Source organism: Lolium perenne, chromosome 3 (genome assembly GCF_019359855.2).
Source record: "Lolium perenne isolate Kyuss_39 chromosome 3, Kyuss_2.0, whole genome shotgun sequence".
Taxonomy (NCBI): Eukaryota; Viridiplantae; Streptophyta; class Magnoliopsida; order Poales; family Poaceae; genus Lolium; species Lolium perenne.
Window position 1 is genome coordinate 211,899,552 of NC_067246.2, and position 23,108 is coordinate 211,922,659.

The 23,108-nt window shown below is 41.7% G+C and overlaps 1 long non-coding RNA gene across 1 annotated transcript; it reads left to right on the forward strand.

Annotated features, from left to right (window-relative positions):
- The first annotated feature begins 18,351 nt into the window (after window positions 1-18,351).
- LOC127343261 (uncharacterized) lies at window positions 18,352-21,276 on the forward strand. The gene is made up of 3 exons (XR_011755709.1): window positions 18,352-18,606; window positions 19,137-19,219; window positions 19,524-21,276. It is a non-coding gene; the product is annotated as an uncharacterized lncRNA (long non-coding RNA).
- Window positions 21,277-23,108: the final 1,832 nt, after the last annotated feature.

The window sequence follows — 23,108 nt, forward strand, 5'->3', positions numbered from 1 at the left end:
GCTTTCAACTTGTAACATGTATATCTCATGGATATTGTCAGCATAAAGTAATATAACAAGTGCAATATGCAAGTATATAGGAATCAATGCACAGTTAACACAAGTGTTTGCTTCTGAGATAGAAGGAAATGGGTAAACTGACTCAACATAAAAGTAGAAGAATGGCCCTTCGCAGAGGGAAGCATTGATTGCTATATTTGTGCTAGAGCTTTTATTTTGAAAACATAAAGAGAGCATAAAAAGTAAAGTTTTGAGAGGTGTTTGTTGTTGTCAACGAATGGTAGTGGGCACTCTAACCCCCTTGCCAGACAGACTTTCAAAGATCGGCTCCCATGAAATTTTATTTTTGGGTGGCACTCCTTCCAACCTTGCTTTCAAAAACCATGGCTAACCGAATCCTCGGGTGCCTGCCAACAATCTCATACCATGAAGGAGTGCCTTTTTATTTTAGTTTTATTTAGATGACACTCCTCCCCACCTTTGCTTTCTCAAGCCATGGCTAACCGAATCCTCGGGTGCCGTCCAACAATCACATACCATGGAGGAGTGTCTATTTTTGTAAAATTATGAAGGTTAATTAATTTGGGACTGGGAATCCCATTGCCAGCTCTTTTTGCAAAATTATTGGATAAGCGGATGAAGCCACTAGTCCATTGGTGAAAGCTGCCCAACAAGATTGAAATATTAACACCACATACTTCCTCATGAGCTATAAAACATCGACACAAATAAGAGGTAATAACTTTTGAAATGTTTAAAGATAGCACTCAAGCAATTTACTTTGGAATGGCGGAGAAATACCATGTAGTAGGTAGGTATGGTGGACACAAATGGCATAGTGTTTGGCTCAAGGATTTTGGATGCATGAGAAGTATTCCCTCTCAATACAAGGCTTAGGATAGCAAGGTTATTTGAAACAAACACAAGTATGAACCGGTACCGCAAAACTCACATAAAAGACATATTGCAAGCATTATAAGACTCTACACCGTCTTCCTTGTTGTTCGACCCTTACTAGAAAATATCTAGACCTTAGAGAGACCAATCATGCAAACCAAATTTTAGCAAGCTCTATGTATTTCTTCATTAATAGGTGCAAAGTATATGATGGAAGAGCTTAAACATGAGCACAACAATTGCCAAGTATCAAATTATTCAAGACATTCTACCATTTACCACATGTAGCATTTCCCCTTTCCAACCATATAACAATTTAACGAAGCAGTTCAACCTTCGCCATGAACATTATGAGTAAAGCTAAGGACATATTTGTCCATATGCAATAGCGGAGCGTGTATCTCTCCCACACAATGAATGCTAGGATCCAACTTTATTCAAACAAAACAAAAACAAAAACATACATACGCTCCAAGTAAAGCACATAAGATGTGATGGAATAAAAATATAGTTTCACTAGAGGAACCTGATAATGTTGTCGATGAAGAAGGGGATGCCTTGGGCATCCCCAAGCTTAGATGCTTGAGTCTTCTTGAAATATGCAGGGATGAACCACCGGGGCATCCCCAAGCTTAGAGCTTTCACTCTCCTTGATCATATTGTATCATTCTCCCCTCTTGATCCTTGAAAACTTCCTCCACACCAAACTCAAAACAACTCATTAGAGGGTTAGTGCATAATAAAAATTCACATGTTCAGAGGTGAAATAATCATTCTTAACACTTCTGGACATTGCACAAAGCTACTGAAAGTTAATTGAATAAATAAATCCATCAAACATAGCAAAACAGGCAATGCAAAATAAAAGGCAGAATCTGTCAAAACAGAACAGTCCGTAAAGACGAATTTTTTAGGTGCACCAGACTTGCTCAAATGAAAATGCTCAAATTGAATGAAAGTTGCGTACATATCTGAGGATCACTCACGTAAATTGGCAGAATTTTCTGAGTTACCTACAGAGGCTACTGCTCAAATTCGTGACAGCAAGAAATCTGTTTCTGCGCAGCAATCCAAATCTAGTATGAACCTTACTATCAAAGACTTTACTTGGCACAACAATGCAACAAAATTAAGATAAGAAGAGGTTGCTACAGTAGTAATAACTTCCAAGACTCAAATATAAAACAAAGTACTGTAGTAAAATCATGGGTTGTCTCCCATAAGCGCTTTTCTTTAACGCCTTTCAGCTAGGCGCAGAAAGTGTGTATCAAGTGTTATCAAGAGACGAAGCATCAACATCATAATTTGTTATAATGATAGAATAAAAAGGTAACTTCATTCTCTTTCTAGGGAAGTGTTCCATACCTTTCTTGAGAGGAAATTGATATTTAATATTACCTTCCTTCATGTCAATAATAGCACCAACAGTTCGAAGAAAAGGTCTTCCCAATATAATGGGACAAGATGCATTGCATTCAATATCCAAGACAACAAAATCAACGGGGACAAGGTTATTGTTAACAGTAATGCGAACATTATCAACTCTCCCCAAAGGTTTCTTTGTAGAATTATCAGCAAGATTAACATCCAAATAATAATTTTTCAATGGTGGCAAGTCAAGCATATTATAGATTTTCCTATGCATAACAGAAATACTTGCACCAAGATCACATAAAGCATTACAATCAAAGTCATTGACCTTCATCTTAATGATGGGCTCCCAACCATCCTCTAACTTCCTAGGAATAGAAGCTTCACGTTCTAATTTCTCTTCTCTAGCTTTTATGAGAGCATTTGTAATATGTTTTGTAAAGGCCAAATTTATAGCACTAGCATTAGGACTCTTAGCAAGTTTTTGTAAGAACTTTATAACTTCAGAGATGTGGCAATCATCAAAATCCAAACCATTATAATCTAAAGCAATGGGATCATTATCCCCAATGTTGAAAAAAATTTCAGCAGTTTTATCACAGGCAGTTTTAGCAGTTTTAGCAGGTTCCGGCAGTTTTGCAGGCTTTGCATTAGAAGTAGAAACATTTCCAACACCAATTATTTTACCATTGATAGTAGGAGGTGTAGCAACATGTGGAGCATTAGCGTTACTAGTGGTGGTAATAGTCCAAACTTTAGCTATATTATCTTCTTTAGCATTTTCTTCTTTTTCCCACCTAGCACGCAATTCGGCCATCAATATTATATTCTCATTAATTCTAACTTGGATGGCGTTTGCTGTAGAAAATGACTTAATATCTTTATCTTCATTAGGCATAACTTTCAATTTCAAAAGATCAACATCAGCAGCAGCAAGACTATCGACTTTAGAAGCAAGTATATCAATTTTCCCAAACTTTTCTTCAACAGATTTGTTAAAAGCAGTTTGTGTACTAATAAATTCTTTAAGCATGGATTCAAGTCTAGGGGTGTATTCCTATTATTTCTGTAAGAATTCCCATAAGAATTACCATAACCGTTACCATTATTATAAGGATATGGCCTATAGTTGTTACTAGAATTGTTCCGATAAGCATTGTTGTTGAAATTATTATTTTTAATGAAGTTCATATCAACATGTTCTTCTTGAGCAACCAATGAAGCTAACGGAACATTATTAGGATCAACATTAGTCCTAACATTCACAAGCATAGACATAATAACATCAATCTTATCACTCAAGGAGGAGGTTTCTTCGACAGAATTTACCTTCTTACCTTGTGGAGCTCTTTCCGTGTGCCATTCAGAGTAATTAACCATCATATTATCAAGAAGCTTTGTTGCGGCGCCTAGAGTGATGGACATAAAGGTACCTCCAGCAGTTGAATCCAATAGGTTCCGCGAAGAAAAATTCAGTCCTGCATAAAAGGTTTGGATGATCATCCAAGTAGTCAGTCCATGGGTTGGGCAATTTTTAACCAAAGATTTCATTCTTTCCCATGCTTGGGCAACATGCTCATTATCCAATTGCTTAAAATTCATTATGCTAGTTCTCAAAGATATAATTTTAGCAGGAGGATAATATCTACCAATGAAAGCATCCTTACATTTAGTCCATGAATCAATACTATTCTTAGGCAGAGATAGCAACCACTCTTTAGCTCTTCCTCTTAGTGAGAAAGGAAACAATTTTAATTTTATAATGTCACCATCTACATCCTTATACTTTTGCATTTCACAAAGTTCAACAAAATTATTAAGATGGGCAGCAGCATCATCAGAACTAACACCAGAAAATTTCTCTCTCATAACAAGATTTAGTAAAGTAGGTTTAATTTCAAAGAATTCCGCTGTAGTAGCAGGTGAAGCAATAGATGTGCATAAGAAATCATTATTATTTGTGTTTGTGAAGTCACACAACTTAGTATTTTCAGGAGTACCCATTTTAGCAATAGTAAATAAAGTAAACTAGATAAAGTAAATGCAAGTAACTAATTTTTTTGTGTTTTTAATATGGAGAACAAGACAGTAACTAAAGTAAAGCTAGCAACTAATTTTTTTTGTATTTTGTTTTAGTGCAGCAAACAAAGTAGTAAATAAAAGTAAAGCAAGACAAAAACAAAGTAAAGAGATTGGAGGTGGAGACTCCCCTTGCAGCGTGTTTTGATCTCCCCGGCAACGGCGCCAGAAAAAGAGCTTGATACGCGTACAGCACGCGTCCGTTGGGAACCCCAAGAGGAAGGTGTGATGCGTATAGCAGCAAGTTTTCCCTCAGTAAGAAACCAAGGTTTATCGAACCAGTAGGAGCCAAGAAGCACGTTGAAGGTTGATGGCGGCGGAGTGTAGTGTGGCGCAACACCAGGGATTCCGGCGCCACGTGGAACCTGCACAACACAACCAAATTACTTTGCCCCAACGTGACAGTGAGGTTGTCAATCTCACCGGCTTGCTGTAACAAAGGATTAGATGTATAGTGTGGATGATGATGTTTGCAAAAAACAGTAGAACGAATATTGCAGTTGATTGTATTCGATGTAAAAGAATGGACCGGGGTCCACAGTTCACTAGTGGTGTCTCTCCCATAAGATAAATAGCATGTTGGGTGAACCAATTATAGTTGGGCAATTGGCAAATAAAGAGGGTATGACCATGCACATACATGTTATGATGAGTATTGTGAGATTTAATTGGGCATTACGACAAAGTACATAGACCGCTATCCAGCATGCATCTATGCCTAAAAAGTCCACCTTCAGGTTATCATCCGAACCCCCTCCAGTATTAAGTTGCAAACAACAGACAATTGCATTAAGTATGGTGCGTAATGTAATCAACAAATACATCCTTAGACATAGCATTGATGTTTTATCCCTAGTGGCAACAGCACATCCACAACCTTAGAAATTTCTGTCACTATCCCAGATTTAATGGAGGCATGAACCCACTATCGAGCATAAATACTCCCTCTTGGAGTTACAAGTAACGACCTGGCCAGAGCCTCTACTAATAACGGAGAGCATGCAAGATCATAAACAACACATAGATAATAGATTGATAATCAACATAGCATAGTATTCATTATTCATCGGATCCCAACAAACGCAACATGTAGTATTACAAATAGATGATCTTGATCATGTTAGGCAGCTCACAAGATCCAACAATGATAACACAATTAGGAGAAGACGACCATCTAGCTACTGCTATGGACCCATAGTCCAGGGGTGAACTACTCACACATCACTCCGGAGGTGACCATGGCGGTGAAGAGTCCTCCGGGAGATGATTCCCCTCTCCGGCAGGGTGCCGGAGGCGATCTCCTAAATCCCCCGAGATGGGATTGGCGGCGGCAGCGTCTCTGGAAAGTTTTCCGTATCGTGGCTCTCGGTACTAGGGTATTCGCGAGGAAGACTTTAAGTAGGCGGAAGGGCGGAGTCGGAGGGCTGACGAGGGGGCCACACACTAGGGCCGCGCGGCCCCCCCTGGGCCGCGCCGCCCTAGTGTGGCGGCGCCTCGTCGCCCCACTTCGGTTCCCTTTTGGTGTTCTGGAAGCTTCGTGAAAAATAGGCCCCTGGGCGTTGATTTCGTCCAATTCCGAGAATATTTCCTTACTAGGATTTCTGAAACCAAAAACAGCAGAAAACAGCAACTTGCTCTTCGGCATCTGTTAATAGGTTAGTGCCGGAAAATGCATAAATATGACATAAAGTATGTATAAAATATGTGTGTATCATCATAAAACAAGCATGGAACATAAGAAATTATCGATACGTTGGAGACGTATCAGAACATTAGTGTCATTCCCACAACTCAGTTGTGATTCAGAAACAAGTCAACATTCACCATTCACTTCACCAATATTTTCAAGAATCTGACACCGGAAACTGTATGGCCTGTCCAATCGTCCGTAACCGTGGACACGGCTATTCGAATAGGTTTACACTCTGCAGAGGGTGCACACTTGTGCCACAACATTTGATTTCATCCGTCGGGATAACCCCGAATCATCGTAACACAGTATGCGGATCATCAACCATAACCTTTCACTTACAAACCATAGTATGAGCACCTCTCCCCATGAGCTTGGCCTCCCAGTGAAAACCAACTGTCAACCTGGGAACTGCACAGGGCTTGGCCGTACAATTCACCTCAATTCACATCATTTCTCAACAACGGAGGCAGCCTCGGCATAACCCCTATGATGTGTGTTCAGAGGGAACCCATACTAAGATGTATAAACTTCTCGTTAAGCCCTACCCATAATCAGGTATTGTGGGGGTACTCAAAATTGGAAAGGTATCGCATCCAAACCAACATCAGTTTTAATCAAAAATCACCATCTTCTCCAAGTCATATTCACCTTAAAAATCATTCAATGGAATGACTCATCATTCCAAGGTTTCAAAATTCTCTTCAAGTCACATGTTCCCATCTAGAGTAGTCAAGTTTTAATATTTAGCACTAGCACTATCATGAGGGGTGCTATCTTGCTTGGCTAGCTTTGAGACTAACTTTGCTACTCTAGTACTATTCTTAACTTAGACCAAAGTTAACTATAAGAGTAACTTCTTCAAAAATCAAGTAAAACTTATAAGGTAAAAACTTGGGATAGGATTGTGGTAAGTAAGGTAGACTAATGGTGCCTTGCCCCAAAGGGCTTTGCACTTTGCAAGAAAATTAGCTTGCCTTGGTAGTGGTCAAAGTTCTCCTCTTCCTCCTCTTGGTAGCAACCTTCCTCTTCCTGGTATTCTCCGGTGCTAGCGTCTAAATTCGAATACGAGGTATAATCACTCAACAAGTTCAAGAGCTATACTAAGCACCACATGAATTCACACAAACTATTCTAATTACACACTTAACACAATTAGGTGCATTGGTTTTCTTTCTTGAGGAAAAATAATTTCCTCTCATTACATATGTAAATGATAGTTTCCATTTAGTTCTTGAGGAATAATTTCCTCTCATTGAATCTTCTTAAGATTTAACTTCTCAAACCATCATACATGAAATCATGTTGACCTAAGTCAGGTCTGATGCTGAGATCATGCCCAACTGCGCCAAATATCGGCTCACATGCTCAATTGAACTAGAGCCTTCTGATCCACTAAACTTGGAGAACTCAGGGAGCCGATACTTGGGTGGTAGTGGGATCAAATCATACTCGTTGGGGTACGGCTTGGAATAGCCGATTGCCCTCCTCTTCGGCACCATGCCGAACTGGTCTCTCAAGATTGCACTGATCTGATCCACGGTGCTAGCTGCTGGAATTGAGCTTTGATGATTCGTGGCAGTGGCATATTTAGCTAGCCACGCCTGCTTCTCGGAATCCGATCCAGAAACCCCTCCTGCTATTCCAGAAATCCCTCCTGCTGCAATCTGGTTCGTGCGTGCCCAGTTATTGCAGTCTGGTTAATCATCATCATTTGAGAAAATGATTTAAATGAGGTAGAATACCTCATACAATTTAACAAGGCTAAATATGATTTAATATCACCAAGTATTTCATGTGAGAATAATTTGACCAGGGTCTAAACCTCATATGAAAGTACTTGGGACAAGATTTAAATGAAGTAGAACACTTCATAAAGTTTGCATAATAGTTTTGGACAATATCACTTAACTAAACTAGCCATATAGTCCTTTATTTAAACTAGGCCATGATCATCCAAGGTGACCACACCATATTTTTGCAGAAACAATTAGCGCAAGTGAAATGTGAGCTATTAGAGTTAGAAACAACTTAATATCATTTTTGTTGATTTTTTAAGATTTATTTGAATGTGCAAAAGTCCCTGACTTGTTCTTTTTGTCACATTACTTCTACAAAAGATCTCACAATGAGACCAGTGGGGTTTTGTATTACTTTTCAGTAGCTTCCCAACGATATAAAGTTTGCTAAATTTGGCCAAGCCAAACAGATTCTATTGAATTTCAAACACAGAGCCAGTATTGAATTCAAACTAAAGCTGGAAATTTGAATTTGAATTACTGGGCTGCGCGGGAAAACTAGTTGGGCCGAAACGGTTTAAAACAGAGAAACTCAGCCCAGCAACGCGGCCAGCGCGAGTGGGCCGTCTGACGAGGTGGGGTCCACCCGTCAGCGTCTCTTAAAACAGCGAATCGGTACGAGTGAGGAGGAGCGTTGGATTAGAACAGAGATCAACGGCGCACCGGCATCATCATCTCTGACAAGATGTCGTGGCTTCGCCGGCGAGCCTAAGGGGTCGGAGGGCCTACCAGGGCTCCGACGGTCGGTGGCGAGGTTCACGGCGATGTTGTTGACGGTGCTGAGGCGACTGGTACAAGTGGCGGCGCTTGGGGAGGCTCGAATCAACGGCTGCAACCTCCAGGTACTGGCGGCGTCGAGCTTGCAATTCCGGCGACTCCGGCGATGATTGGGCTAGCTACTGGTGTGAGGAGAAGCAGTGGAGCGAGGGGAGTGAGATGGTGTGAAGGAATCGTTGAGGCGTGGCCTCCTTTTATAGGCGCGAGGTTGGCCGTGGCGCTGCGGCGAAATCGACAAGGGCGCGACGTCTCCGGCGAGCTAGCGAGCTAGGCGAGGGTGGCAACCTGTTCAGAGCATCGTGGCGGTCCTCTGGGCGTCGGCAGCATGGTCAGACGGTGCCTAACGCTGTCAGGCGGTCGCGGAGGGTGGCGCGGCAGTAGCGGGATGCAGCCGTCGTCTCCGGCGGCGGTGGGCACGGGTCTGTGTCGTGAGCATGTCCTGCACGTTCGCGGTGGCACGGCGAGGCTCGAGGTGAGGAAAGGGGGCCAGGGATGGAGCGAGGCGGCGAGTCGACGTGTGGCCGTGGCGCACGCGTCGGCAGACATGCGATGGCATGGCCATGCCGCTCCTATCGCACCAGTGCGTCGCGAGCGCGTGCTGGCCTGGGCTTTGTGGTCCACCATTCGACCAATGGCGCATATGAGCTTGCTCAGGGGACCAAGGGGAGGCAGTAGGGCAAGGTGGTCGGTGCTAGGGTTGAGAAGAGAGGGGGAGCAAGAGGGCATGTCCATGGCCGGCATGGTTAGGGTTTGCCATGTGTGGCTCTCCTCCTAGGATTGCTATTTGGTTTAAGAGAGAGAGAGGGGACCAGGGGACAAGGTAGAGTTGAGTGGGCACTTAGGGTTAGGCCAAACACTATGCAAATAGGGTTTTGGATTTGTTCCATATTTGAAATTTGCAAAATCTTGCCAAAATTGGTTGAGCTCATGTGGTTCCAAAATTTGAAAATGGTACATTTGGATAAGTTGCAAATGACCATAGACAAATACAAGTGGTGGTGGAATTTTAAAAATCAAAGAAATGCAAATTTGCAAAAAAGTGAGATTGTTGTCAAAGTTAAAAAGTCTCAACTTGGCATGAGCATAGTTTTTGATCCAAAATTATTTTGGTATGGTGGTCTTTACAAAAGTTGTTCACCTTGATGTGCTCTTGGATGAGGTGCAAAGAATTGGGAAAGTTTAGTTTGAAAAACTTGAAAACCAGGGGCTCAAAGTAGTGACCAGAATATAAATGGCAGATTTGACCAATATCATATGTGATCACAATTTGAGTTTGAATTTGATTTAATTTGTGTTTCTTTGATTCCAAAAGTTGTAATAAGTGGTTAGTAACATAATACAACTAATGGAGAAGGTCAAATTGGTCTAGGGTAAAGATTTGCAAAGATGGCATAAACCATATGTGAGGGTTTTAGGGTTTTTCTTATTTGATTTCTTTCTCTTTTTATTTTATTTGGTCTATGATCTTTACTTGATCCAATTGGGGTTTTAGGGTTTATCACATAAACACAATAACACTCATCATGGCATATCAGACAAAATGCACAAGTCCTATGCATAGCTCTATATGCAAAGTAAAAGTTTTTGTTGGTTCTGAAATTTGGACTTTGGAATTCTTCTTCTTCCTTTTATTGAAAATTTGGGATGTTACAATGAAACTGGCCCGTCAGTTTTTAGTACGGGTGGACCGGTCAAGGAACCGCACAGGAAACCGAGCCAAAACTGAACATGGCCACAATGACATCTTTGGCTGGCTGGTAGGCGCCCGGTTCTGGGGTTGGTTCAAACCGAGCCGGTCGGTTGCCATGATGATTGTACGAGCCCACCAACTGATAGACCAGTTCTTTGCCCAAAACTCAATAACTTTTGCAACTAGACTCCAATTTTAGTGAACTTGGGCCTTTTGAAATTCTACGAATAAACTCTATCCAATAGAGACTACAAAACCCAAGAAGGAGAAAATATAAAATTCCAAAAGTGTGGGGTAGTTAAACCTCCCAAAATGAAGAACCAGTAAAACTTCCATACTCGAAAATGAAATAGAAGATCCAAAAGAATTTTGTTTTCCATGAACTTGGGCTTGTTGCAAAGATAGCAACAAGCTTAAACTCACATAGAGAAAGAGCAAGAAGCAACAAGAATAAGGATATACAAATCATGCAAAGTATTGAGCTACCTAAGACGATGTGATCAAGTTACTTAATTGAAAGCCCCTCTTGATAGTGCGACTATGTATCCAGTAACCCGGTCTCCCAACAACCACCTTGAGACCGGTAAAAGAAAATCTTGCAATGCCATAGTTTTTCCTTGTCCATACCTCTTAATCTTGATGAAACTTCTTCAATTCAAGCGTCATTCGAGCTAGAATGTTTCACTTGATCACTGTTACTTCACGAAGACTCATAATTTTCTCCCCCATACACCAATATGGAACATATTCATTAAGGAACATCTTCACATGTCTATTATCATCAAATGGACGACAATCTTCAAGCATGATCTTCTCAAGATTCTTATCTTGAACATGCCCTTCTCGACCTTGATGACGATCATCACTTGATGCCACACCCTCTCATGGGCTATATGAAATCTTACTTTTGATGCATGCCTATAAAAAGATACCTAATCCACATACACAACACAAAGACACATATATGATGAGTTAGTTCACAAAGCATAATTGACAAAGTTTACCATAACACAAGATGACATGATTCATGTGGTACATTCTTTATGATTCATTTGTTAACCAAATTGAATCCAATCTTCGCTGTATGTCTTGGTCAACCTTGTATCTTCTCATGCTCTATTAAAATATCTTGAGGTGTGTAAAAAACTCTTCATTTAATTGCATGCTCTAAATATTGGTCAGCCAAAGCTCAACTCATGAGTCTATTATGACACTAACTTAGATTCATATCTTGAATTTTTCTCATAAAATCAAACACTCAAGATCTTAATCACTAATGGTTTTACATAAGCTAGCTCCCTTTGTGGCCCAAGACACCCGCAACATGCTTAACTCTAGTCCTCGCCGGCCGACAAGGTGATTTTCAGACATCCCAATCCCTTTTCCTTTGCTGACCGTATGTGTATCGTTGCTCATGCTAGCTTCTTCTTTGTGTTGAGATCTCTCGTTGGGAAATTGTTTGGCACCCTTCTATGACATAGAGCAAGGAGACATTATATAGGAGGTCATGACTGCTTGTGTGATCATGCACAACATGATCGTTAAGGAGGAGCGCGATGAAAGCGTGTATGATCAAGGATGAAAATTTTAGGGTGAGTTGGTTAATACCGAGCCTGAACCGCCGACAGACTTGGTCGATTTTCTCCATGTGCATCATGCAATATGAGACAAGACAACTCACAACCGACTCCAAAATGATTTGGTCCAGCATATGTGGAACCATGTTAGAAACTATTAGTCCTCTATTTGAGTTCCATTGTTTGTAATAAATTATGACCTATGATTTTGTGTGTATTGTGCGAACTAGATTCTACTATTTGTGTTATCCAAAACATTGCTACTATTTATGTAATTTGTGATAATATTTTTTGCATTTATTCAAAACCCGTGACATATGTTTCTAAAATAAGTTTGAAAAATTTGCTAAAAAAAAACAAGGCCGCGGACAAAATGCGGTCTGCCGTTTGGGTAGCTGCTAGACTCAAAAGGAGCTGGGCCTCTCTCTCTGATGTCCGCCAGCCACCGTATACGGACCAAAGCGGACAAATTGATTGTCTAAAATGCGGTCCACCGCTGGAGGTGGCCTCATGTCAGGCGAGATGAGCCCGTGCTTATGGTGCGCCAAGGGGACTCATAGGAGTGCAGCAGAACAAAGAGGAAGGAAAGCATGATTGGATAGAGGAGCCTAGACATATTTTTCTAATTGTTGGAGGTGATGATGATGTCAGTGATTATGATCTCTTATGTATGTATCCTTGTTGAAGGTAATGTTTTGAGAGGGCGGACTTGCTGATCTACCCTTAATTGGTTGTGACTAGCAATGGTTTTGTTGAAAATATTGTTTTGTAAGCACGAATTTGAGGTGCTGCCATTGCAGTGGTTTGTGTTGCAGCTACAAGGTTTTAATCACCGTAGCGGAATCTTTCTTTTTCTTCTTTTCCCTTTTTGTAGTAGGATTGGGTGCATCCATAATGTATTTAGGATATTTTATTATTGCAGAGAGTAAATATAATTGGTATATTTATGATAATAATATATTTCTTTATCAAAAAAATCTAGTGCGGGCTCTTTCACTATCCATTTTGTGACTAGTACTCCTTCAAACTAAAACCACAGCAATAATTACGAAACGTGGTTAGCAATGATCATGAGTCTGGCTGGCCATGCACTGCTTTGAGCATCTGCTCGTGTGAAGGGTCATTGAGAATCTGCACTATACTGATTTCACACTTGTGATCTTGGCTGCCTCCTCACGTCATCAAAAGATAAACAGGGTGCTCAAGGGAACGTTTGGTTGCCTGTGAGCCCCTTGGCTCGCAACGAATCAGCAATTTTTGGTCTGTTTGGTTGCCTGGGCCGACCCGCGTTCTTGTAGGAACCGGTTATCAAAGCAGTGTCGGGCCAGGCCCTGGAGGAACGTCCGGTTCGGCAGTTTCCAGCGGTGCAGGCAAATCTCCACGCCCGCTGATGCAAAGTGGAATCTTCGGCGCACTGGCGGAGACGAGAATGGAGATGGCGGGAGCTGCGGCGCGCATCGGCGAAAAGCGAAAAGGGGGGGCGGGAAGGATTCCGTCACCTCCCGCCGCTCGCCATGGCCTATTTCTACCCCCTCCTCCATTGTCCCCCAAATTTTGAGCTCCTCCTCCCGACGGCAAGCAGGTAAGAGGCGCACGCATCTCCGGTCGGTGACGGTTGCAGCGGCGGCGGCGGCGAGTACATCTGGGCTACCTCCTAGTCCACCGCATCTTCACCTCCGGCCATGACTGTAAGCCATCCCTTATCCCGTACCGCGGTGATGTTTAGATCTAGGTTAGGAGTTGTCAGATCTTGCCTAGGGTTTGGTCTTGTAGCAGGGGTTAGTTCGGATTGTAGTGAGCTATCATGATCTAGCTAGGATTCGATATTTCTGTATGCTACTGCCATGATCTTGTCTAGGGTTTGTTCTTGTAGCAGGGGTTAGTCCAAAATGTGCTCACCTGCCATGATCTTGCCTAGGGTTTGTTCTTGTAGCAGGGGTTAGTCCAAAATGTGCTCACCTGCCATGACCTTGCAAGGGTTTGTGCTATTCACAGTTGCAATGAACTGCTTGTATGATTTAGGTTGTACTACGATGTGTGTAGGACTCTTTCTGCGATGACTTTAGCCAGGCGCTTGTCTGCGTTGGGGACTCTCGGATCCCTTCCCAAGTTCCCGATTCGCAGCACACGTATGAGTCCAAGGTCACCCCTCTGCTTGTGTCTGACCTGGTGGCTCAGGTAGCGACAGAGGTGGCGGCTAGGCTAGCCACCTCTAAGAAGAACAAGAACCGCAGGGAAGTGGAGAGGGCCTTGAAGACCGGGCAGGAAATGAATGCCACCATGAAATGGCTTCCGTTCATGTCCAGCTTCGTGTTGGAGAAGATGTGCGCCTTGATCCAGAGCGGAGTGAGAACTGACAAAAGCTTTAAGGAAGTCCATCTCAATACTGTGGCGAAGGGCCTAGCTGAGCACTGTGGTGTGACCGTCTGCTCCACTCAAGTGTACAACCACTTGAGGAAGTGGAGGCAGAGTTGGCTCACCATTACCAGGCTCCGCGATCTAAACGGTGCTCAGTGGTGCGAGGACACCAAATGCATCGTCCTTGAGGGTGAGCACTACTACGGGCACGTCGCGATGAGCACCTCACTAACTCAGTCGTCCTCACTAGCTAACCCACGAGCAGAACTAACATGATTGTCCCTTCGTATCGTAGGATCACCCAAAGGGCATGGAGTTCCTTAATATTCCCATCGCCAATTACAACGAGATGCACACCATCTTCTCCTTCGGCCTCACCACCGACAAGTTCGCCATGGGATCCAGTGAGCCCCTGGGCTCGCCTGCACCAGCTCCTGCACCTGAGGATGCTGACACCCAGGAGTCCAACACGGTCAACCTCGATGCTGACAAGCCCGCCGACGCGCCTGAGAAGCCGACCGTCGGCAAGAGGAAGAGAGGTGCCTTCGCGGACGACGAGCCGGTGGTCTTCACCAACATGACTGTTGCTGTGAAGGAGGTCGCACAGGCCATCATGGCGAACAAGCCCACGGAAATGCACCCTGACCTGTACAATGCGGTCATGGACATGCTTGGCTTCACCGAGGATGATCTGATGGTCGCCCTCAACCACCTCGTCGACCACAAGGCCTAGGGACCGAGCTTCGTCGGCATGATCGAGCCACACCGCGTCCTCTGGCTGAGGAACTACCTTGGCAAGTACCACGGCAAGGATTAGTGGTGCCCTTGAGGCGGTGGATCAGGGTTGCATGCATGGAGATGGTGATGATGATGATGATGATGTATATTCTGGCAGTAGCTAGGATGAAAAACATTTGGCCCCCTTTTGTAAGTATTATGAGGTGGTATATACTAACCCCTCAGGTGATTGTGAACTTTGCGGTGTTAGGATGAGACATCCACTTTTTTTGTGGTGGTAGGACGACACCACGATGGTGTAGGATAAACTTCTGATTGACTTTTGGAATGATATGCATGCCCCTGTTAGTTTCAGATTTGCTGTCAACACTTGTCTTGTTTTATTGCTCATTTCTGAATTGCTTCATTGTTGCGATTGCTAACTTCTTCTTTTGCCATGCTAGTGGTATGTGGTGTTTCGCGGGCGGGTTCGAGGAATCTACACCTCATGGAGAGTCTGTCAAGATCAGGTCAATGGCTACTCCAACAACAGCTACCGTGGATATGCAACATTGGAAGAGGCACAACAAGAGTACCTCTGCTTCCTGGAAGAGGAGCTGCAGGAAGATCATGTCATCGATGAGGTAGTGCTATTAGCACAGCCGCCGCCGGAGGAAGTACATGCTCTACAAAGAGCACCGCCGGAGGAAGTACATGCTCTACAAGGAGCACCGCCAGAGATTCGTCCTAGCCGGGTGAAAGATTACTTCATCGCCTTCCTCATCGTAGTGATCGTCAGGATCTTGTTCTTCTGAGTGGTCTCTCGCATCCTGGTCGTATGTAACGGGCAACCAAACGATGGGGCTTGGGTTCTTTCTCCGGCGCGCAAAAGATCGCACAGGCTACCAAACGACCCGCCAAAACTGGCCCATGGCCTGTTCGCAACACGCAAGGGCTGTCATCTCGCTGGCGTAGTCATGCAGGAATTTAGCCTAGGCAACCAAACGCGTTTCAAATGTTCATTCTGTGTCCAGCTTAAGGCAGGAAAACACGACCAAATATCGCTTTCACCTATGGTCCACAGGGGTGTCATGAACCCATAGGTATTGGTCACTTGCTGTTCTCCGTGACCACCGACTCCGAAATGTTTCTCTCGTAAGAATATTTTGTGCAATGGCCTACCGATTACAGTGGTGCTGCTGTTCAATAAATGGAATCTTTAGTTTAATCATCCAACTTCATGACTGAATGCTGTTTACAATAGTTGAGTCAGTACTATCTGTTTATACCTGTACACATCTAAAGGTATAAACGATGCCCCCCATAGGGGGTCTCACAACGATTTGCGTTTCGTGGCCGTTGGATCTTTTCAGGTGGGGTCTTGCAGTGCATCTTGGCTGTTCATTATTTCACTTTGTGGTATAAAAAGGGCTCCCGGCGGTGGAAAACCCTAGCCACCACAGCCAAATCCCGTCATGCCATCTTCCCCAATCCCCTAGCTCGCTCCACTCCCGTCCTCTTCTCCTCCTCCTTTACCGCCTCTCCCTCTCCCTCATCCTCCAGGCCCCCATCCTCCAATCTCTGTGTTGCCCTCCCTCCACCAATCTCCATCCCCAACGTAGAGCTCGTGGCCCATGGTGCCCCACCTCCTCTATCCCTTTACTCTTTTTCATGCCCTAGATCGTCCTTCTACACAGCAAGAATGGCTTCTGGTCTAGGATCTGGAGGAAGAAGAAGCGGTTACAAGAAGAGGAGCAAGAGAAGGAGAAGGAAGAATGAAGAATAGAAGATCCCCACCTTCTCTGATCGATTTCTCTTCATCCAGCTCAAAGGGTGAGTTTCCCCTCCCTCTATGATAATCCAAGGTTCTGTAAATGGTGGTTCCTAGGTGCATATGGCTGGGGATTAGCAAGATCAAGTGGACTTTAGATGAAACATGTTTCTGTATTCCCGTTCTAGACATATAGGTTCATAGATCATCAGTTTCGGCTACCTAGTTGGCCGAATTAGAGAATGCTTAGTTGGAGCGATTTGTAGGTCACGTTTTCCCGATCGTTTTGAGTGGTCATTCACTATATTTGGTGCAGCGGTTTAGCTGCAGCGATGAAAACAAGTAAACAAGTTTCTATATTCCGGTTTCTAGACATATAGGTTCACAGATCATCAGTTTTGACTACCCAGTTGGTCGAATTAGAGAAAGCTTAGTTGGAGTGCTTTGTAGGTTTCGTTTCTGCGATCGTTTTGAGTGGTCATTCACTATATTTGATGCAGAGGTTTACCTGCAGCGATGCAAACAAGTAAACATGTTTCTATATTCTCGTTTCTAGACATATAAGTTCACAGATCATCAGTTTTGACTATCCAGTTGGTAGAATTAGAGAAAGCTTAGTTGGGGTGCTTTGTAGGTCTTGTTTCTATGATCGTTTTGAGTGCTCATTCACTAAATTTGGTTCAATGGTTTAGCTGCAGCGATGAAAACAAATTTCTGGTCAGTTATTGCAAAACAGTATTTTCATAACTTTTGTTTGTAGTTTTTCATAGCTTTTGTTAATAGTTGTTCATAGTATTTTTCAGCCTATTAAGATGCACACCATAATATGTACATACATGGTTTCAGCCCAAACTAGCCATGGTGGCCACGCTTCACCCTATGTTGCTATCCCGCCCCTCCCTATCTAAACCTGGTACTTTATCTTGATATTTCTCAGTGGGGAGATGTTGATTTCTTCAGTTCATATGGCCCCACCTCTGGTAAATCTCTTATCGATTTTGTTATGTACTACTTTTTATTTCCAATCATTTATCTCTCAGATTTTTTATTTGTTGTGGTGGGTGTCAACAGTGGAAAGGCCGAGAAGATCGAGTGGTGTGGTTTGCTTATCAGAGAGTAAGAGATGCTTGTTCGTATGTTGTGGTTGTTGTTTTGATTTTTTATTTCAAAGTTTATATAGTGTGTGTAAACATTGGATTGTTTGGTGCAGATTTTAATGACGGCTTTGCTTGAGAAGCTCATGGTTTCAAGCCTAACAGAGGCTATTGCATCCAAGGTATCATGTGTAACCTGACAGTAGCTACTCCTAAATTATCAGATCATGTCTTGTGTCTATGAGTGTAGATTATCATGGTCTTTCATTAGCAGTCTGACTTTTGGAAGACAGTGATAGTTGTGATCGGCAATCTGATTGTCTAAGAGATGCTAAGAGTTGAAAATCTTCCAGCTAAGCCTGATGAACCATTGTACGATATGTATGCTTGATAAGTTTTTCCTTCTAATATGTGTAGCAGAATGAATTCTGGGCATTGGCTTGTTTAGTAGCAATTCCTTGCAAAATTATTTCTATTTAGTATTTTATCTGCATGGTGTTACCAGGTTACAACTTACCAGATCATAGAACCTGCGGATAGTGACATGATGCTGGCAGGAGGACTGCAATTTCCAAAGGTTTAGGTTCACTGTTATGAGGAATAGAAAATGCTGAATTTTGCAATTATATTGTGTACTGCCTTCTTATAATTAAATAATGTGTTTTTTCGAGGACTTCTTGTGGTGCGATTAAACCTTGTTTTTGGCACCTCGCTGACAAAGATTATGCCGCTGTTATAAGCCCATCCAGGGATGATCACGGCATCACCGGTTGGATGGGTTTGAAGGTATTTGCCAGTTTCCAACTTTGCATGTTTGTTGCCTTTCACTACAGCTACAGTTAATACAGGAAAAAATAGTTCATCAGAATGTGTAGGACTTATGATTAGCAATCTGCAATATTTTAGCATTTCCCTTACTATCCATTCATGTGTTTAATGTATTAATCATTTTACACCAAAGTACTTGACATTAGATGCAACTTTGGTGTAATTTATATTCAGAGAATTTACTTTTATTCTGTAGTTGAGTGTATATGCTTTGATCTGAGGAATTTTGTATTTTATTATGGGTGGTGAAATTTGGAAATGGTCTAATATATTTCATCGCTTCTGTGAATTAGAATTCAGTAGTATTCTACCTTTTATGAAAACATTCAGGAATCACCGCTCTTCGCATTTTCATTCATTAGTCATTACTTGAGAATATAATGTATTAGTTTCTTGACCTATTTTTATGTAAAGCTGGATGGGTCGTATGATCTTCCGTGTTGGGTGAGATGAACTTCTGGTTCCGACATTTGTGTTTTCTTTTGCAGATTCTTTACAAGGGTAGTAAATATCCAAGTTGTTAATGTTGTTATCAGATTTCCCCAAGAATGCTGAAACATATGTCCACACGGTATGCATATAATATATTGGCATTTGGATTTTGGTGTTCTGACTATGAGTCGTTTAATTTTAATGATGCATAAAGTTTGCTGAATAATCCTCTACTAAGATGATGCGTAAGGCCTTACTATTTTAGTAGACATTTAAAATGAATGTGTTGGTAAACATATCTGCATGCTCACCACTTCATACATGTATGCATGCTCACCCTTGATTGCATCCCATTTTTATTCAAAGCCGAGGTGAGGTATTATGCTTGGATGCTTACATTATTTCCCCTTAACTTTGCTCAAAGTTGTTTCTTTACTTTGTAGAACATAAGGGACGGAGGTGGCCAGTGTCTATTAAACTTGTTTGACGCTGAAACATACTATTCTGATCTCATGCTTAACAAGTTCATTATATGCCACCGCCAGTCTAAGTGAAAACTACCATAAATAGGTAGGTGTTTTCTTCTTATAGTGTTCTGGATGATAGGTGATAAGTTAGGTTAGCAAGGAAGGATTAATCAACCTTTTCGTGAAATGGTGTGCATAGAAAATGTCTTTATCAGTCTGACACTTCTAATTACTCTTCAATATTATATCATTCATATCGGCATAAGTTGACTGAACATGTTCTAAGAATAATAAGTCAAGCCCATAATTTACTTGGTTTTGTGTGGCTTTGTTCTCCATTGCTTGGTTAATTCTTATTTCTAGACAATTGATTCTGGACTTATTGAGGTTGTGTTATTTCAGCCCACACATGAGTTTTTTATAGTCGGTACTATACTTTACATCCTTTACTCATAAAATGGGAGGTGGTTACTGTTACCAGCTAGGTGCAAAGGATTCTGACATAGTGGACCTTGTTGTCCTGCTCAAGGATCCAATTTCGGTTTACTGATTTCAGTATTGCAACTGGATATTGGATTCAACTTCTATATTCTTTGAAGTTCAAGACCCATCCCTCCTTCCTTCTAAGTCTGACACAGTTTCTAAGTCAAAAATTAACATGGATCCATGATCAAGATATCCATGTTAATTTTTGACTTGCACTTGCATCTGATCGGATATGCAATTCCAGTCATATGCCTCCTTTCTTGCTACTGCCTACAGTTTTGTCAGGTAAATATTTGTTGCATCCATCTTCCTTTATTTTTCAAGACCCTTATTATGCTTTACGTAAATTACTGACTTTCTTGGCCAATGTTCTCCCCCTCGTCTTCATGGGATGAGTCTCGTGAAGTTATGGGGATCTTGGTACTCACTGTATTTGTTTTGTGCATCTGGTGACACTGATTTAATTGTTCATAGTTTTGGTATTATCTTGATCCTTGAAACTATTAATTACATTTAGAAGACAAATATGTTTTTAGTATAAACTTTGCGCAAAGTTGACCCTTTTTTACTGGTTATATTGAACCCCTACTGAATACTTAACTTGGGTTTTCTCCGACTGAACTCATTCTAGAAATGTGTTCAGAAGCTATCAAAATAAAGGATTTTTCATTCCACCTCCACATGCATGCTATTTAGGTAAAAAAACATTAGAGGTTTTATGCAGTCGATCACAAGATGTTCTAGGGTCTTGCTTCCTTTTTTGCGTAGATATTATAATATCAGTTTTAACAGATTTGCAAGGGGATTTCTACATGTACATCTGGGAGTAGTTTTGTCAATGAGGTTGTTCTTTTTCATGAACAACGTAAGAAGTATGGTGCCGAACACAACTAAGGTTGGATGCATTTTACTTTGGTTTAAGAACTAAAGTCTGAAATGAAGTAATTGTGCCCATTTTGGGTAAAATATCATGACATGAGCGAGTACCTTAATGGAATGTTATTTCTTAAAACATCAGAACTTGTTTCCATAGAGGGTGACAGATATCAACCAGCTTATTGTTGATGTTGGGCATCAAACGCCGTGCCTTGATCCATTTGCTGGCATGTTATTAAATTTGTGACCTATTGATATAATGCTCTTATTTTTCTATTGTTGTTTGTTGTTTTCCATAGCGGGTGGTGGTAGTCACCATTGTGTGGCTCCATGGTTGGTCCCGTTTGGTGCCCAGCTGCCTGATGTTGTTCTTGGTAGTTGCTCTGTACTTTGCTTTGTTTTGGAGATTAGCAGAGGATTACCAGTGAGACCCGAGCTGTGACCCAGCTATGCGATGAAAGGTGATGAAAGGTGTGTGTTCGCATGAGTAAGAATTTTTTCAAGATTTAACTTCCAGGCACAATGCTACATGTTTAGATCTGCTATTGTATTCCTATGTTACATGCAATAACTTTAGTTTACAAAAAATCGGATAACCATAAGACTGTTTTATCCAAGTTTGTTTTACAGTTTTTCTTAGCTTCATGCTGGTCACGCATGTGATCACGAACAGCCAGAGTGCCTCTCTTCACCTCTGCAGCGCCAAAATGATGTTTTTATCAACTTGAGTCTGTTTACAATCAGAAAGGCCACAATGTTTGCGGAGTTGTCGTGTTAAACAGCCGAGACAAATCACAACTGAATTACTTTGTGGCCACAATCTCAACTGCTACAGTTCAGTTCTCCTATTTTTCTTTGTTTTCATGTTAGCTCATGGTAACGTTTAAAACATATCATTTTGTTTTGTCCAGTTAAGGTAGAATTTTGAGGGTGTTATTTTCATATTACCAAAAAGAAACATATGTTTGTAGTATAATTATTTTACAATATAAGTTCATAAAGCATCCCTTATGGAGGTAATAAGAAACGGCAAGCTGGAGGAAATATCAAGTGATATCCTTCGCTCAAGCATGGAGTCGCGCATGATATCATTTATAGTCTCATTTTCATCTCATTGGGTAGCAGTATTGTTTGAATCGATACAATTTCTAATAAAAAAATGATATATTTTGATGTTACATAGGGTTTAGTTTATTCTTTATATATATTTCTGGCTCCTTAGTTGGTACCTAGAATTTCCTGAAGTTAAACAATAAATGCATATTGCAAAGTGACAATGAAATTTATTTTGTTTAGGAGTGAAAACAATTTAACAAGATGCCTGTAATGTAGACTTGAGGTAGCTATACTTGAGATGCATATGAGCATCTATGTTTTCTTATTTACTTCCTTGGATATGTGATTTCGAAAAAAAACATCTATTCTAATCAATTTGTGTTCGTAGAAATATTTGGTGATCTTATCTTTTAAAATTCGAAGACATGATTCCGACAAATGCTGCAACATAAATGAATGTTCGAACTGCCAGAGCAGTATGCAATTACCGAATCAATGGAGGGTGCTTTGTTTGGTCATGCACTAAACAAGGGAATGTTGAGCCTTCTCGAACAGTGACATGATCATCCATGTTTCATTTATAGTCGTTTCCACAGATTTTTCTTAGTTCTGTTCACAGGTTGTAGGGGACTAAGTTGTACTGCTCTGTTCTGTTGGTACTTCAATAAGGATCTTCCAGAGATCAATAAGTTGCTTACAATCGTATTTGATGCATATGAACCCATGGGCTTAAATTTGTCTCCTTGCATCTATGTTTCCTGTAACTGAGCCTAAGGCCTAGTTTGGCAACAAAGTATTTCTAAAAATAAAGTATTACAAAACCATAGTATTTCCGTGTCGGGCAAAGGAATACTTCAGTTTCTTGAAACCACAGTTTTTTGACGTTTTGGCAAGAACACAAAGACGTTTGGCAAGTACTGCTTTATTGTGGTTTTGACGCATGTAAAATCAAGTTTTGCCCAATAATGTAGCTGCAGTAGCGGTTGTAAACTGATTGGACGGAGGCGTGGGCGCTGGCCGCTGTGGCGTCGTGCGCCGTCTTCTTGCGCGAATTGCAATGGCCTGAATCACTGGACGGTTCCTCCCAGGTCCTCTCATCTCAGGCTCGGCCGTGGGCTAGCGCGTTTTCTGCTGGCGCCCATG